Source organism: Atractosteus spatula (assembly GCF_055471065.1).
Source record: "Atractosteus spatula isolate fAtrSpa1 chromosome 10 unlocalized genomic scaffold, fAtrSpa1.hap1 SUPER_10_unloc_1, whole genome shotgun sequence".
Taxonomy (NCBI): domain Eukaryota; kingdom Metazoa; phylum Chordata; class Actinopteri; order Semionotiformes; family Lepisosteidae; genus Atractosteus; species Atractosteus spatula.
In genome coordinates, this window is record NW_028296612.1 from 171325 (window position 1) to 178294 (window position 6970).

Here is a 6970-nt window from a genome sequence, read left to right on the forward strand (position 1 = left end):
TTAGGGCTCAGTACCGATAACACTGCTGATATTGATGGAGTAGAAATAAGTGATGTATTGGCAGCTTTATCTGAGGCGAGAAGTCCTAGAACACCTACATAAATGTTAGGATTCAGAGGAAGAAATATTTTTCTACCTCACCCAATCCTATTGCATTAACGAGGCTGAAGTTGGCTGCTTATTCGCCAGCTTCTTATTCGCGTTTTTTGTTCCACCTTAAATGCTGCTGCTGTGATGTTATGCCGCCTTTCGCCTGTAGATGGCTCTCTATAGTCATTTTTAAAAATACTAATCCGAGTGGATTACTGCACATATCCTCAGTAAAGGGGAATATGTAAGTAATGATTATCCAAATTGCATTTTTGTATGAAACACATTTCAGAAAATCGAAAACCAATTTTCAAAACTCACAATAACACAAACTGGCATGTTAGACAACAAGTAAATAAGACAAAGGCAAAACGTGAATTCTCAAAGTCGCAAAATCTTGCATTTTGCAAGAAATGTTATTATAGCAGTTTTCAATTGGACATTTAGAACATGGCATATGAGAATATATGGTTAACTGAGGATGAGCAAAGGGTGATGACACTTTCTGCTTATTGCTATGACCCTCCCTCCTGATTATAAAATCGTCTCACAATTCTGCCACTGAGGTGTGAGACACAATGTAACAGACTGTCAAAATCCTGAACTTCAGGAAATGTTGCTGTACCATTTTTAAAATATGACCCTCTGAACATGGCATGAGAGAATTCATTGGGAAAAGCTAATTGCTCTTTCTGTTGTATTGCGATGGCCCCAGTTTAGAAAAAAAAATCTCAGAATTCTGACAAAAGGTCTGAGACACAATGTAACAAATTATGAAAATCATGAAGTATAAGAAAATTTACTGTACCATTTTTTAAAATATGACCCTCTGAACATGGCATGTGAGGATTTATAGTCAACAAAATAGCACCCCTTCTGCTGATTTACTTTTTCCCTCCTTCCTCGTTACCAAAACATCTTAGTATTCCGACACTAAGGTAAGAGAGACAAAATCACTCATCACGAACATTTGTAATTACGACACTTCACTGTTGCATTTCTGCGTTGTGACATTCTGAACATGGCATGTTAAAGTATATAGAAAACCTAGATCAGAACAGGCTAAATGCAATTCAAAGTGATTTATATTTTTTTAATTCTTTCTAAATGATAAAATATGTTTTTCAGTGATTATGACACTTCGGTATTACATCAAATATGCTTCAATGCCAAAATAAATAATAATGGAAAAAATACCCACAGTGGACATTCATAGTTGTGATTATAGGAATGTTAAATATCAGGTGAGTAGCTGCGTCAGCATGCGTAGGCTGCAAAGGAAAAATTAAAGGATTATTCCATGCTGAAAAGAGAAGAAAGGAAACATAACGTGTTGGCCGTGGAGCCTTCTTCAGGTGTGAGAAAGACAGGGCAGTAAGCAAAGATAATTTTCTTTATCTTTACTTACTGCAGTTTATCTTTGATGACAACCAAAGACGTTAGGAAGTTTTACGGCTAACAGCTCCACATCAACTTCCTTTTATAATTAACCTCATCAGATCCCTCAACTCCTAACTCTTCCAATTTCTCACTTCAGAGAAGGATAAAAAACTCAATCATCCTCTACAGAGAAAAACCATCAACACCCCTACCACCTCCACCAATCCTAACCTTGTTGTTACTATACCCTCTGACCTTTCCCTTTCACCCCTTTGCATCCTCAGCTAACATATTTTAAAATTACAATAGACTGTATAGTATTTATGTTTAAAATTAAGGTAAATATGTCAAAATATCAAAATCCAACTGCACAGTGCTGTCATAACAATGCTTGTCAAGTTCTCAAACAAACCTGCATTGTATTTTTAAAATATTTCAGCAGAGGATTCAACTGGAGTATAAATGACGATTCGACGATAATTTTTCTTGGGTGAATATGGTTTTCTGGGGAGTTGCGATGTTGGGCATTATTGGACATTTCCCGGTTACCCTGACACGTTTTAAACACTCGCAGTTCCTGCAAATATTAAAATGGTTATGGTTTCGCTGAGAAATCCAATCGACTGAAGACAACGTTTACATCGCAAAAGAGCCCCGTCCCTGGGTGGACTCGAACCACCAACCTTTCGGTTAACAGCCGAACGCGCTAACCGATTGCGCCACAGAGACTGATTGGCAGGATCTTTTCTCGAATCACACGTTTTTGGTTAAAAAAAATATCTTACCGTTTATTTTGCCAACCGGTAATATTTCTTCTGCACTGATAACCAAGAATTGAATTTCATTTTTCGCAAGCTGTGTGAATTTCATCAAAAACAAGTTTTCCAGAAAGGAGATGAACACATGCATTTAACGAAATCAAGCCCTTTGTGAGTGCCCAAAATGGTACGTTCTGTACTACAAGATAGGAAGAAAGACACGGCTGGGATTTGAATCTCGGTTCTTTTGTTTAACAGAGAAGCGCTTTAACCAACTAAGCTACGGTGACAGGACAGCCATCACCTTTTACAGCCACTTGGACACACCGCTCTAAGACATCTGCGTTCAGTAAGCGCTGAACCTGCGCTCAGAGCAAATTGCCTCTTTTACATAGCAGCCCCGACACTGAGAAACGAAGAGAACTGGCTTTTATCTGGCATTTTTCATGTCCAATGCGTTTGACATCTCCCAAGGGCGACAGAGTTCTTTTGCGACACTATTTCTTCTTTTTTATTTCTGTACGCCTTGATAAAAAACGAGAAATCGTGCAAGGGAAAAATGTCTTTTTTTCATAGAGAAAACGTGCACCAGGAAATGTTGTGTTGAGAAGAAGTGATTTAACATGATACGTGACCTAATTAATCGGAGCAATTGCTCACCCACCGAGGTTGGAGAGTCTGTTGGATGTGATAATTATACGGTGCTGTGGAAGAAAACAGTCTTTCTTTGAATTCTCAATCAATCGGAATTTCAATGCGAAATATAAACCCCTTGTCTGATTTAAAGAGGTTATATTTTAAAACTCATAAAAAATCAGAAAACACATGTTTCTCACTTTGAAATTTTAGACGGAGCGGTACGTTACTAGTAGCGGCGCTGAGCACACTATGGGGGAATTCAGGTCATGTAAAATGCCAGCGGTTTAATAAACAACGCGTCTGATTTCGGATCATAAGATTGTAGGTTCGACTTCTACCTGGCTCGTGTAAATTTTATTCAAACTCCTCAGTAATACATGTATATTATGTGATGAACCGCACCTGAAAGCAAACGTTGGGTCTGTTTCCTTTGTTTTCCAGCATGAAGTAGCAAATCGTTACAAAAAGCACCTGCTAATGTCCAATAGCGGGTTTTTTTTCCAAATTACATTTTCAGGCTTCAGACACTTTTTAATAAAACAAAAGTGTCCGGAAACTCATTAACTTTCAGGTTTGCTTGAACCTGTACTAAAAAAAGTTATCTGAAACTTCCGGGATTCCATTTTCTGATGTAGCTGTCTCTAAAGTTGGACGTGATGTTAAGCAGATGTGAACTGTGCCTTTTCTCTTCAAAAAAAAAACAAAGTTCTTTTTTTCCCCTCCACTCCAATGCTGGAGACTGTAAGCCTGTGTGAGCTCCACACTGCGTGTCCTGTACTGCTCTATTTTGTTTAGATTATCTATGTGGTGTACAGATAGAACTCAACTGCATGGTGTGAATTACATGTTCAGGACCAGCAGAACCTGAAAATTTAACAGCTGACCTCGACGTGATTTGAACACGCAGCCTTCTGATCTGGAGTCAGACGCGCTACCGTTGCGCCACGAGGTCACAACAATCAGCGTCTTTGAATTCCCCAAAAGACACAAATCAGCTTCACAAAAAAAAAATCTCCTGTGAAGAGCGCCGCTCTTCCGAAGAGAGTCTCTTCATCCCAGACCACATTTTATTCTTCCTGCGCAGCTCTTGTGCAGATGTTGTTCTCAATTACAGATCCAGGAACACTGATTTTTTTTCCTATTTTTTTTAAATTAAGTACCCCATGGTGCAACGGTAGCACGTCTGTCTCTAAATCCCCAAGTTCATTTTCAAAGTATATCGGAGTCAACTGATACTGATCAGGTTCTGCTGCTACTGAACCTGCAGTCTTCACCTTAAAGTTCAATTCCCCAAGCCTTTTGACATTATATGTCCATCCCTTCTCGTCAAAACTTGTATTTTCACAGGGTACCCTTCAGAAATCGCAGTATAGAATGAAAAAACTCCAGTAGATCTCGGCCGCTGTTGGTGATTTTCCTTTAAAAATAAATGAATCTCTGGAAATTTTACGGAGTCCCACAGGCCTTTTTTAGTGAGGGACAGCAGCGGCCACATCAGGAACTGCGTCCCCTTGTCCAATCCGGTAGGTGCCAGCCCCAGCAGAATGTACTGGTAACTGAGCACCGCACCCATCCCCAGGAGTTGCATGGTGTTGTCCATTCTGCCTCACACCGCCTTGGCGAAGGGGCAGCTCCAGAACACGTGCTTCTGAGTCTCCTCGATGAAACACGTGTCCCGGGGGCAATGCGGGTTCCTGGTAAGCGAGTGTCTGTAGAGGACCTCTCTGGTGGCCAGTCTCTTGTGTACGGCCATCCAGTTGAGGTCCTTCAGTTGATTGTCCAGTTCTTTAGGCATATATAGCTCACTGTGTATATAATGAAGAAGCAGAGGTTAGTTTCTCATCTGCGCGTTACAGAGCCTTACGCAACTCGTACTGTACCAACAGCTAGGGTTTGATCCCTGCACGGGCTATTAGTTGAAAGGCCATTGTAAATGACGTGTAAGAGATTTATAGATACTGTAGATACTTTATTGATCCCGTGAGGGAAATTAATAAAGCTTATCCAGCTGGCTTTTATGTTTCACACTAAATTGCGATCTTGAAACCAAAATAATTAGAAATATGGAACACAACCGTTGTTCCCCAAGAAGGAAAGCTGTTTAACACTGACGTCACTCCTTTTTATTTAACCCAGATTGTGAAGACAACTCCGCCCTATCAAAGGAAAATGTTGCACAAAAGTTGGAAAGCACACTCTGAATCCATCTGTACTGTATATTTGATTTCTGCGATCCGTTCAAGGCTGCTTGGTGCTTCACAAGCAAGTCATTTCCGGGAAGAAACTGAGTTTAGAGAACTACTGGTGCATTTTCACTCATTGAATTTGATCTTTGTACTCTCTTTTCATTCTCAGCTAAAATATTTCAAAATTACAGTTCAGATTTGTTGGAAAACTTCACAGGCATTATTAAGTTAGGACTGTACAATTGTATTTTAATATCTTGGTATATTTACCTTCATTTTAATATGGATGTAACCATAAATGTTGTACTTTTGTCGTACATTTTAACTGAGGACGCACGGCGACTATTATACCTTGTGATACATGCAAGACATCTGTAAACGAAGATGTAATTACAGTCAAATCGGCAATTAACAGAAAACCACAATTTGTATAATATTATTTCTCTATGTCGATGATCAGTTGAAGGATTTGAAGAAACTATATATTATTCCTCGATATCGATGATCAGTTGAAGGATTTGAAGAAACAGCAGCCATAGCAGGTGATTTTGGTTTTGAACCCATCTTTACACCTCAATAATCCATTTGTCCTCGAAAAAAGAAAAGACAGGCATGTTTTGAATCTCATAATGATCATATTCTCGATCCAAAGAAACATATAAATTTGATTCCTTCCGTAGTATTTTGGATTTTCTTACGAAGATCTCACGAAGTATTGCCAGGATCTATATTTAGCGTTCGGTAGCGAAAACACTGCTGATATTGATTGAGTAGAAATCTATGATGTATTGACAACTTTATCTGAAGCGAGAAGTCCTAGAACGCTGCCTATGAAGTGTTAGGATTCATACCAAGATATACTTTTTGTTTTCAACCCAAAATGCTGCTATTGCATTACACATTATATGAACATTACCAGTTTTGGTAGCTTCTCTGCACCATTTTTCAAAACTGAAACTAATTACAAAATTACTTAAGATCAACCATGACAAAAAATTATAAATCAGGACTAATATTAATATCAACTGATGTTACTACAGAAAAAAAGATTTAACTGAAATATTAATAAGACTATGCAAGCCTAAAAAGTAGAACAATTCAATTTATATAACTTTTTTTTTAGAAATGGGCTCACACACCGGAAGACACTAACATTTCTCTTTGTTAGAGTATGTGGATAACAGTTTAACCCAAAATGTTTGGAGTCCAGAGGGAGGACTTGCTCGCTGAATGATCTCTCAAGAAATCCCTGGTGAGATTCAACAGGTGTTTTCTTCAACAGCCACTAAAAGTCTGATGACCTTCTCTGGATTTCCTGAATATGACGTAAAATTAGTTCAAATCATTTGGTAGTTAACAGAACGAAATGCTTTGGAGGTACATTTAAAACAGCAGAGCAACACTGTAGCACTTTGTGTGTGACTGAATTTAATTGTGTAAACCTGGCTCTCTATGAACACGAGCAAAGAGTTCTCACTCAACAGAAGATTGCGATGTGAGCACAACAATATAAGATATCTCAAGATGCCAGGGATTTCATACATGAAAAGCATGCACTCTACCACTGAGCTACACAAGACGGTAATGTGATATTAGAATTTCAGAGTTCTTGACGGATTCAGGCTCCTTCTCAGAGGTCCTTGCTCGCCAAATAACTTTGCATCTGAGGAAGAGTACCACGGAAAAAAAACAACTCAACAAGAGAGCGCGTTGGTTGCTCTTGCTCTTAATGCAAGGAGCTGTTTTTTTTTTCCTCGCAATAATCATTATTAACCAGAAACAGCAGCACAGGTAGGTCGCATTTGTGATTATGTCACTTCTCTGCTTCAGCAAGGTCAATGAAAGACTCTGAAAGTAGTAAAGCAAAACTGAACTCAAAATCATATTAGGAATTCTGAGCGATATCTCCATACAGGT

At 38.8% G+C, this 6970-nt stretch overlaps 2 non-coding genes across 2 annotated transcripts; both read right to left on the reverse strand.

The window, feature by feature from the left end:
- Nucleotides 1-2125: 2125 nt before the first annotated feature.
- trnan-guu (transfer RNA asparagine (anticodon GUU)) lies at nucleotides 2126-2199 on the reverse strand. The gene has a single exon. It is a non-coding gene; the product is annotated as a tRNA-Asn (tRNA).
- Nucleotides 2200-3747: 1548 nt separating this feature from the next.
- Nucleotides 3748-3819, reverse strand: trnaw-cca (transfer RNA tryptophan (anticodon CCA)). Its single transcript has one exon. It is a non-coding gene; the product is annotated as a tRNA-Trp (tRNA).
- Nucleotides 3820-6970: the final 3151 nt, after the last annotated feature.